This window comes from Aotus nancymaae, unplaced genomic scaffold (assembly GCF_030222135.1).
Source record: "Aotus nancymaae isolate 86718 unplaced genomic scaffold, 86718_ANA_hifiasm-v0.15.2.pri h1tg000076l, whole genome shotgun sequence".
Lineage (NCBI taxonomy): Eukaryota > Metazoa > Chordata > Mammalia > Primates > Aotidae > Aotus > Aotus nancymaae.
Genome location: NW_026988491.1, coordinates 14,988,831 through 14,998,144, shown reverse-complemented (window position 1 = coordinate 14,998,144; position 9,314 = coordinate 14,988,831).

Genomic DNA, 9,314 nt, shown 5'->3' with positions numbered 1-9,314 from the left:
TTATCTCCCTTTATAAACTTGGTATAGGCTATATATTTTGAAAATAAACATCTGGTTGAGGTTATTTCATTTGGAAACCTTCCTTTGAGTCCTATTGCTGAAATGTGGTCCATCAGACAGTAACACTGCCATGAGCTGAGAGCTGGCTGGGCATGCAGCCCAGAGTTTGTGAATTCTGTTCCATATTTTAACATCCCCAGGTGATTTACAGTCACATTCAAGTTCAGGAGACCATAGGACCCCTGACCCATCAGAAGAAGTGATTGGTTTCAATTATAGAAATCAAGATAGGCCAGGCGAGGTGGCTCACACCTATAATCCCAGCACTTTGGGGGACCAAGGCGGGTGGATCACAAGGTCAGGAGTTCGAGACCAGCCTGACCAACATGGTGAAACTCCGTCTCTACTAAAAATACCAAAATTAGCCAGGCGTAGTGACACACGCCTATAATCCCAGCTACTCAGGAGGCTGAGGCAGGAGAATCACTTGAACCTGGGAGGTGGAAGTCACAGGAGCCGAGATCGCACCATTGTACTCCAGCCTGGAGACAGAGCAAGACTCCATCTCCAAACAAGAAAAAAAAAATCAAGATAAAGATTTTTCACAAAGGAAACATAGATTAATGTATTCAAACAACCTCTGAAAAATCTAGAAGTCCTAGGTCACCTTTTGCTTTCACATCGCAGCACGTTGTTAAGCTGGTAGAGCTTTTATTATGCGGCTAGGAAAGGATTTAGATATCTTGATCCTCTCTAGAAGCAAATTCTCTTGACATTAGCAGAGCAGTTCTTTGAATTTTTATGACTTAGTTTTTGTCCTTATAACAAAATGACAGGTTTTTCATTTATCAGTCCATGATTCAGTCAGAGTAATAATGAAAGACTTCATTGTTTAGGATTCTGTTCAATTTTGGGAGTGGAAATTTCCTTCTCTTATTTCCTCTCTTTAGTCCCTGTGGTAATTTCAAAGTATATAATTGTTAAAGATCATTGTATTGTTCTAGCAAACAAAAATTAGCAGGAGCTAATAATCTGGGAAGAAGACTGAACATTCATTCCCTATTTAAGTCAGATAATTGAAGACAGAATTGTTTTTACTACTTTTTAATTTACTTTAAGGTTTTTGTGTGCCTGTGGCAGACCTTGAGTGGGAAGCACAAAATTATTTTGATTGCTGTATAGAAGAAAAACGATCATAAAGGTGCCGTGTGTATTTTCATTGTTTTAATTATACTGTTCCCTTTGGAAGTTCAATTTTGAACTCAGTATATTTTGAGTTGGTATGTTAGGATAATTTCCACTTCAAATTATTTCTCTGTGTTAGGTATTTATGATGTGAGAATGTGTTTGATGCTTTTCTTTTTCTGATTTTATGAGGAAACAATTTAACATTGAGCGTTATGTTCCTTATGGAAATTTACAGACTCACTAGTTGAAACTAGGTAGTAACACACCTAGTTTTATAACCATTGGTTAATAACAAGTCGTTTGAGAAAACTAAAAGAGCTGAAGTCTATACTACAGAAATGGATTTTTTTTTTTTTCTGAGACAGAGTCTCACTCTGTCACCCAGGATGGAGTGCAGTGGCATGATCTCAGCTCACCACAACCTCTGCCTCTTGGGTTTAAGTGATTCTCCTGCCTCAGCCTCCCAAGTAGGTGGGACTAGAGGTGTGCACCACCATGCCCAGCTATTTTTTTTGTATTTGTTGCAGAGACAGGGTTTCACCACATTGGCCAGGCTGGTTTTGAACTCCTGACCTCTGGTGATCCACCCGTCTCAGCCTCCCAAAGTGTTGGGATTATGGGCATGAGCCACCATGCCCGGAAAATGGAAATTTGTTATTTTTAATACTTAGTGCAGTTTCTCTAGAATATGAGGATTAAGAACCTTAGGGATTATATTAGTATCACAGCAGTAGAAAATTTAATTTTTGTAAGTATTTAATGTGTGTTTTGTAAGTATTCAATGTGGGCACTGTAATATTTCTACCCTTGTCTGTTCTACAGTTAAGTATGAAATGCAGAAATAGATTTATCATAAGAACATATTCAATGCGAGTTAGAAATCTTGGGTTTTATTCCCAGCTCTGTTGCTGGCTAGCATATTACATCATCTCTTTGTAATTTTCTGTTTGATAAGTGGAGATAATACTCACTACCCACTTCAGAGGACATTTGAGAGCTAATGATGTCAGCTAAATCCCTTTATGACTGTGGGATAGAGAAGATCTGAGTGAAACTTCAGACAGTACCTAGATTTATATAGTAGTTTCCCTTTTTATAGCTTATATACTTTCTCATTTTATAATCCTAATATTTCTGTGAAATAGGTAGGGACAAGTAACAATATCCCCATTTAATTAACAAGGCAATTGAGAGAAAACTATCAAATGACTTGCCTCTTTGGAGGCAGGACTGGAGTTGAGTTTCCTGCAGTGTAGTGTAATGATTAAGAGAATGGGTTCTGGAATTAGATAGACCTAGATTCAAACTCTTACCCCACTCCATACCAGCTGTGGGAAAAAAGCAATTACTGGACTTTTTTTTTTTTTTTTTTGAGACGGAGTTTCGCTCTTGTTACCCAGGCTGGAGTGCAATGGCGCGATCTCGGCTCACTGCAACCTCCGCCTCCTGGGTTCAGGCAATTCTCCTGCCTCAGTAGCTGGGATTACAGGCATGCGCCACCATGCCCAGCTAATTTTTGTATTTTTTAGTAGAGACGGCGTTTCACCTTGTTGACCAGGATGGTCTCGATCTCTTGACCTCGTGATCCACCCACCTCAGCCTCCCAAAGTGCTGGGATTACAGGCGTGAGCCACCGCGCCCGGCTTACTGGACTTTTATGAAACTTGGTTTCCTCGACTATGAAATGGATATCTTGATAAACCTACCTCATAGGGCAGTTGAGGATTAAATGAGATCATATGCATAAGTCACTTAGCACAGTGCTTGCCGCATGAGAAGAACTAGATAAATATTAGCGAAAACTGTTATGATTATATCATTGTTACTGGTTAAGGATATGACTATTTGAATAGATGTATCTGTGGTTTAGCAGAAGGCACTCTGGATTTTGAGCCAGATCTGGTCCCAGTTTTCATTCTGTCGCTTATTAGCATTGTGGCTACAGACAAATCACTTGACCTTTTTGAGCTTTAAGGTCTTCATCTGTCAAGTAGAAATGATAACCTCTCAAAGCCATTCTGATGATCAAGAGCTGTAGATGTGAGAGAGTGTCTGGCACAGTATAGGGCATAAATATGTGCTTAATAAAAGCTGTTTGAGGCTGGGTGTGATGGCTCACACCTGTAATCCCAGCACTTTGGGAGGCCAAGGCAGGCAGATCATAAGGTCAGGAGATGAAGACCATCCTGGCCAATATGGTGAAACCCCGTCTCTATTAAAAAACAAAAAACAAGCTGGGCGTGGTGGCACGCACCAGTAGTCCCAGCTACTTGGGAGGCTGAGGCCGGGGAATTGCTTGAACCCGGGAGGCAGAGGTTGCAGTCAACCGAGATCGCACCACTGCACTCCAGCCTGGGCAACAGAGCAGTGAGGCTCCGTCTCAAAAAAAAAAAAAAAAAAAAAAAAAAGTTGTTTGAACCAAGCAAATGAACTAGGTTTTATTTCAGGGCACCTTTTCCTCTTTCCATTTTTTTAAATTGTGAACATTTCTTTTCTGGGAGCCTTCCTTTGTTGCATCTTCTCAAAAAGAAGCCAAATCCAGTAATTTTATATTTTATTTAGTCAAGTTTCCCAAACACTTAATCAGTTAAACAGTAAAACATAAACTCAGTTAAACAGTACGCCGAGCGCGGTGGCTCACGCCTGTAATCCCAGCACTTTGGGAGGCCGAAGTGGGCGGAGCACGAGGTCAAGAGATCAACACCATCCTGGTTAACACTGTGAAACCCTGTCTCTACTAAAAATACAAAAAAGGTATGCGCTTGTGGTCCCAGCTACTCTGGAGGCTGAGGCAGAAGAATCGCTTGAACCGAGGAGGTGGAGGTTGTAGTGAGCCAAGATTGTGCCACTGTTCTCCAGCGTGGGCAACAGAGAGAGAGAAAAAAAAGAAAAAAACAGTAAAACATGTTTTAATGGCAAAGTCACTGACTGATCTAGTGAATCACCTTGGCTCTTTTGAAAAGCTAAAGAGGCCAGGCGCGGTGGCCCACACCTGTAATCCCAGCACTTGGGAGGCTGAGGCAAGCGGATCACCTGAGGCCGAGAGTTTGAGACCAGCCTGACCAACATGGAGAAACCCCATCTCTACTAAAAATACAAAAAAATTAGCCCGGCATGGTGGTGCATGCCTGTAATCCCAGCTACTCAGGAGGCTGAGGTAGGAGAATCACTTAACCCGAGAGGCAGAGGTTGCAATGAGCTGAGATCGTGCCATTACACTCAGCCTGGGCAATGAAAGTGAAACTCCCTCTCAAAAAATAAAAAGAAAGAAAAGAAAAGCTAAAGGATGGTGACTTCAGGAGCCAAATGCCACATGCCTAAGGAGAGCTTTTCTCTGGGTAAGTGAATTCATTACTTCCCTGGCAGTGTGGAATGTCACCAGAATACCAAACATACAAAGCCTCATTTGTAGAATATTTATGTATGCACTAAAAGTACCTGATTGAGACCAGGCACTAGGGTTCAGGCCTGTAATCCTAACTCTTTGAGAGGCCAAGGCAGGAGGATCACTTAAGTCCAGGACTTTGAGATCAGCCTGGACAACATAGTAAGACCCTGTCTCAATTATTAAAAAAAAAAAAAATCAGCTGGGCACCATGGCTCATGCTGCTTGGAGGCTGAGGTAAGAGGATCATTTGAGCCCAGGAGGCGGAGGTTGCAGTGAACCGTGGTTGCACCACAGCACTCCAGCCTGGGTGACAGAGGGGACCTCCGTGTCCCCTCACCACCAAAAACAAGTGGCTGATCGAGACCCTGCAGGTTTTTTTTTCTTTTGTCTTCACAGGAGCAGTAGGAGAGTTTTTATTATATATACATTAAAGGTTAGTGCTGATCTTTCTGGGATATAATTGTTGCCCCTGAAAAGTCTATTCGGTGGGCTTAATGAGCAAGAAAAAAAGTTTTCTAAGGGCTAAGTGGGAGAAGAAGGAAAACTACTATTTAAAGACAGAGTGAAAAAGAAATTAAGAGATGGTATGAGAGTCAAGGAATGGGAGAGACCAGTGCCTACGACAACACTCAAAGAGATGTTCAAAAAATGTGTGGCAAGTACATACTGGACAGTGAACTGCGGGACCCAGCAAGTGGGGTTCGGTCTGTAATGACATTGAAGAGAAAGGAGAACTCAGTTTGAAACTAGTTACAGAGCGTAAGAGTGGTTACTGAAATTTCTATGCAACCATTGAATGCCCACTAAAATGCTAGTTACAGTTCATTTATATACATCACGATATCCTTGTAACTAGCAGAACATGCAGCAGACAAAACCTTCCAAACACCCCACTGAGTACGGAAGTGGCTTTTTATTCAGCTGGGAGCTGCAGCAGGCTAATGCCTTAACAACCAAGCTCCCTGAAGAGCAGTTTTTTTTTTTTTCCTTTGTAAGGGCTTACAACTCTAAAGGGGGAGCAGAGGTGAAACTGTGTTATTGCCCATTGGTGAAGCAGCTGATCTCACAGTCTTTGGCTTTCATCGATTTGCTAATTTATATTTGGTGCACGTGGGAAGGGAAGAGGGAAAGGGTTACAAGAGCTGAACAAAGGTAGTAAATCACTTGGTGGCAGATGCAACTCTAAGCAGAGGGGTCTGGATTGTGCAAACATGGAGTACGTGACTGGGGGCAGGTTCCTGAGTGAGAGGAAGAACATTCCTCTGCTACATTTCTAAGGTTTATAGATAACATAGACACCAATTACAGAAGGGGAGTTATTTTCCCAGCCCTCAGGTCTCTCTGTGGCAAAGCCACTGGCTTTAGCTAGTTGCCTGTAGGTTGACTTCAGCTTCTTGATATTTTATTCTTTTTACCAGCAAGCAACAGGCAGGAAATAAATGGCTTCTCCTCACATAACAACTCTAATGTATGGGGTTTATTCCCATTAACAGGTGAAGTAGTTGAAGTTTAACAGGTAATTTATCTACAGTCACACACCTCATGAATGGGGCAGGGATTTCTAATTGAGGCTGACTTTTTACCCTGCCGTACGACATTCGTCAGATGTTCTTAAAAGTAAGCCATCTAGGCCGGGCTCTTTGGTTCACGCCTGTAATACCAGCACTTTGGGAGGCCAAGGCAGGCAGATCACTTGAAGTCAGGAGTTCTAGACCAGCCTGACCAACATGGTGAAACTCCGTCTCCACTAAAAATACAAAAATTAGTCAGGTGTGGTGGTGGGCACCTGTAATCCTCCTATAAAGCTACTCGGGAGGCTGAGGCAGGAGACTACTTGAATCCAGCAGGTGGGGGTTGCAGTTAGCCGAGATCGTGCCACTGCAGTCCAGCCTTGGTGACAGAGGAAGACTCCATCCCAAAAAAGAAAAAGTAAGCCAGTGTGTGTGTGGTACCCATTTATAAGGGGGGCATATGATTGAACACATGCAATTCTTTCTGTAATGAACTGTCTGTACCCCAATATGATGCCACAAGTCCAAGGGAAGGTTGTGGACCATATCCAAGGATGGCTCCTTGACTCTATGCCACTTCTTGCCCCAGTACCTTTGTGTATGCTTTCTGGTCTGTCAGGAATCTCTTCCTACAACTCTGAGTGCAGTGGCGCAATCTTGGCTCACTGCAACCTCCGTCTCCCTGGTTCAAACAATTCTCCTGCCTTAGCCTCCCAAGTAGCTGGGATTACAGGCACCTGCCACCACACCCAGCTAATTTTTGTATTTTTAGTAGAGACGGGGTTTCACCATGTTGGCCAGGATGGTCTCAATCTCCTGACCTCATGATCCGCCCGCCTTGGCCTCCCAAAGTGCTGGGATTAAAGGCAAGAGCCACTGCGATTGGCCAGATTGATTTATTTCTTTGCTTTAATTGGAGTCACCAAAGTGACCTACCCTAAGGGTATTGTTTATGTAATCCTGTCATGTGCATATCATTCTTGTTTTGCTTTGTTTTCTGTAGAACCCGTTTGCAAAGTGGATGGCCAGTCAAGTAGGTGGCTCCCTGCGTGGGTATCATATGGAGGACCTGATTAAATTGCAAATTCCTATTCTAAGAATAACATTATATTCATTTAAGAAATTGTTTTTGATTATCTACCATATCCAAACACTATGCCAGTTGCTGGATTATACGGATGAATAATAGTCTCTGCCCTCATGTATCTCATTGTTCAGCATGGGAGTCATACAAAAACAGCTTAAAATTGTACCACTGATGAGTTCTGATGAGAAATATACTGTAAATGTACAGGAGTTGCTTTGAGAGCATGAAGCAGTGGGACCTAACTCTGTATTGAACTGTGGGGCCAGAAGGTGACATTTGAACTAAAAACACACCAAGCAGAGGATAGAGGACCTCCTTGACAGGAAATAGATAGCACATGCAGAGTAGGAAGAGGATGATACTTTATTATTTAGGCATTCGTTTGAATTAGATCCAGAAGCTTTCCAACCTGGACCTCTGGGTTGAACAAATATCGAAACGGAGGAGAAGAAAGAGCATCAGATCACAGGGCCTGCAACAACGAAGGAGGGGTAATAGGACCCCTATCCTGCTTAGCAGTTGTGTCTACATGTAGACTTGAGAAAGAAGATAAGGTGCTTGTAACTCTAAGAATTTAAAATCTAGGCCAGGTGTCATGGCTCATGCCTGTAACCCCAGCACTTTGGGATGCCAAGGCTGGCGGATCACATGAGCCCAGGAGTTCAAGACCAGCCTGGCCAACATGGCAAAACTCTCTCTACAAAAAATACAAAAATTGGTCTGGCGCGGTGGCTCTCGCCTGTAATCCCAGCACTTTGGGAGGCTGAGGCGGGCAGATCACGAGGTCAGCAGTTCAAGACCAGACTGGTCAACATGGTGAAACCCCGCCTCTACTAAAAAATACAAAAATTAGCTGGGCATGGTGGCTCATGCCTGTAATCCCAGCTACTTGGGAGGCAGAGGTAGGAGAATTGCTTGAACCAGGACCTGGGAGGCGGAGGTTGCAGTGAGCCAAGATCGCACCACTACACTCAAGCCTGGACTATAGAGTGAGACTCCATCTAAAAAAAAAAAAAAAATTAGCCAGGCCGATCAGGTGCTGTGGCTCATGCCTATAATCCCAGCACTTTGGGAGGCTGAGGCAGGCGGATCACGAGGTGAGGAGATTGAGACCATCCTGGCTAACACGGTGAAACCCCGTCTCTACTAAAAATACAAAAAGCCTGGTGTGGTGGTGTAAGGTTTGTTCTTAAGTTCTTGCCGAGTTTAAAAGGAAGAAACTGAGGCCAATACAAGAAGATCCAATGTGAAGGAATTTATTCAGCCTACCGGGCGAGGTTCTGCAGTCCGACAGGAGGGGCTGGAGAAGTCACGCGGACTTCTCGCAGACGTGGGGTTTTATAGGGAGTGAAGGAGCTCGATTGGTTGTGGGAGAGCAGGACTACTATTGGGTAAGGTTACAAACTTTTGTTTGCATACAGGACTTGGCTGCTATTGGTTAGAATTACTCGGCTGCTATTGGCTAGAAAGACTCGGCTGCTATTGGCTAGAAAGACTCGGCTGCTATTGGCTAGAAAGACTCGGCTGCTATTGGCTAGAATCACAAGACCTCGCTTGCATACTGGGTTCTTTAAGGGAAAGCCAGGCTGTGCGAGAAGGGGAGAAGGGAACATGCCCGAGCATGTCCGAGCTTTCGGAAAAAGGGGGAGTGGGGTGTGTCCGAACTCCCGGCGAGGCAACTGCCCTTACAGGTGGCACACGCCGGTAGTCCTAGCTACTCAGGAGGCTGAGGCAGGAGAATCGCTTGAACCTGGGAGGCAGAGATTGCAGTGAGCCAGGATCATGCCACTGCACTGCAGCCTGGGCAACAGAGCAAGATGCCATAAAAAAAAATAAAAATAACCAGGCATGGTAATGCACACCTGTAGTCCCAGCTACTTGGGAAGCCATGTGGGAGGGACACCTGAACCCAGGAGGCAGAGGTTGCAATGAACTGTGGTCGAACCACTGTATGCCAGCCTGGGTGACAGAACAAGACCCTGTCTCAAAAAAAAAAAAAAAAAAAAAAGCGGGGCACCATGGCTCACTGCTGTAATCCCAGCACTTTTGGAGGCCAAGGCAAGGGAATCACTTGAGGCCAGGAGTTTGAGACCAGCCTGGTCAATATGGTGAAACCCTATCTTTACTAAAAATACAAAAA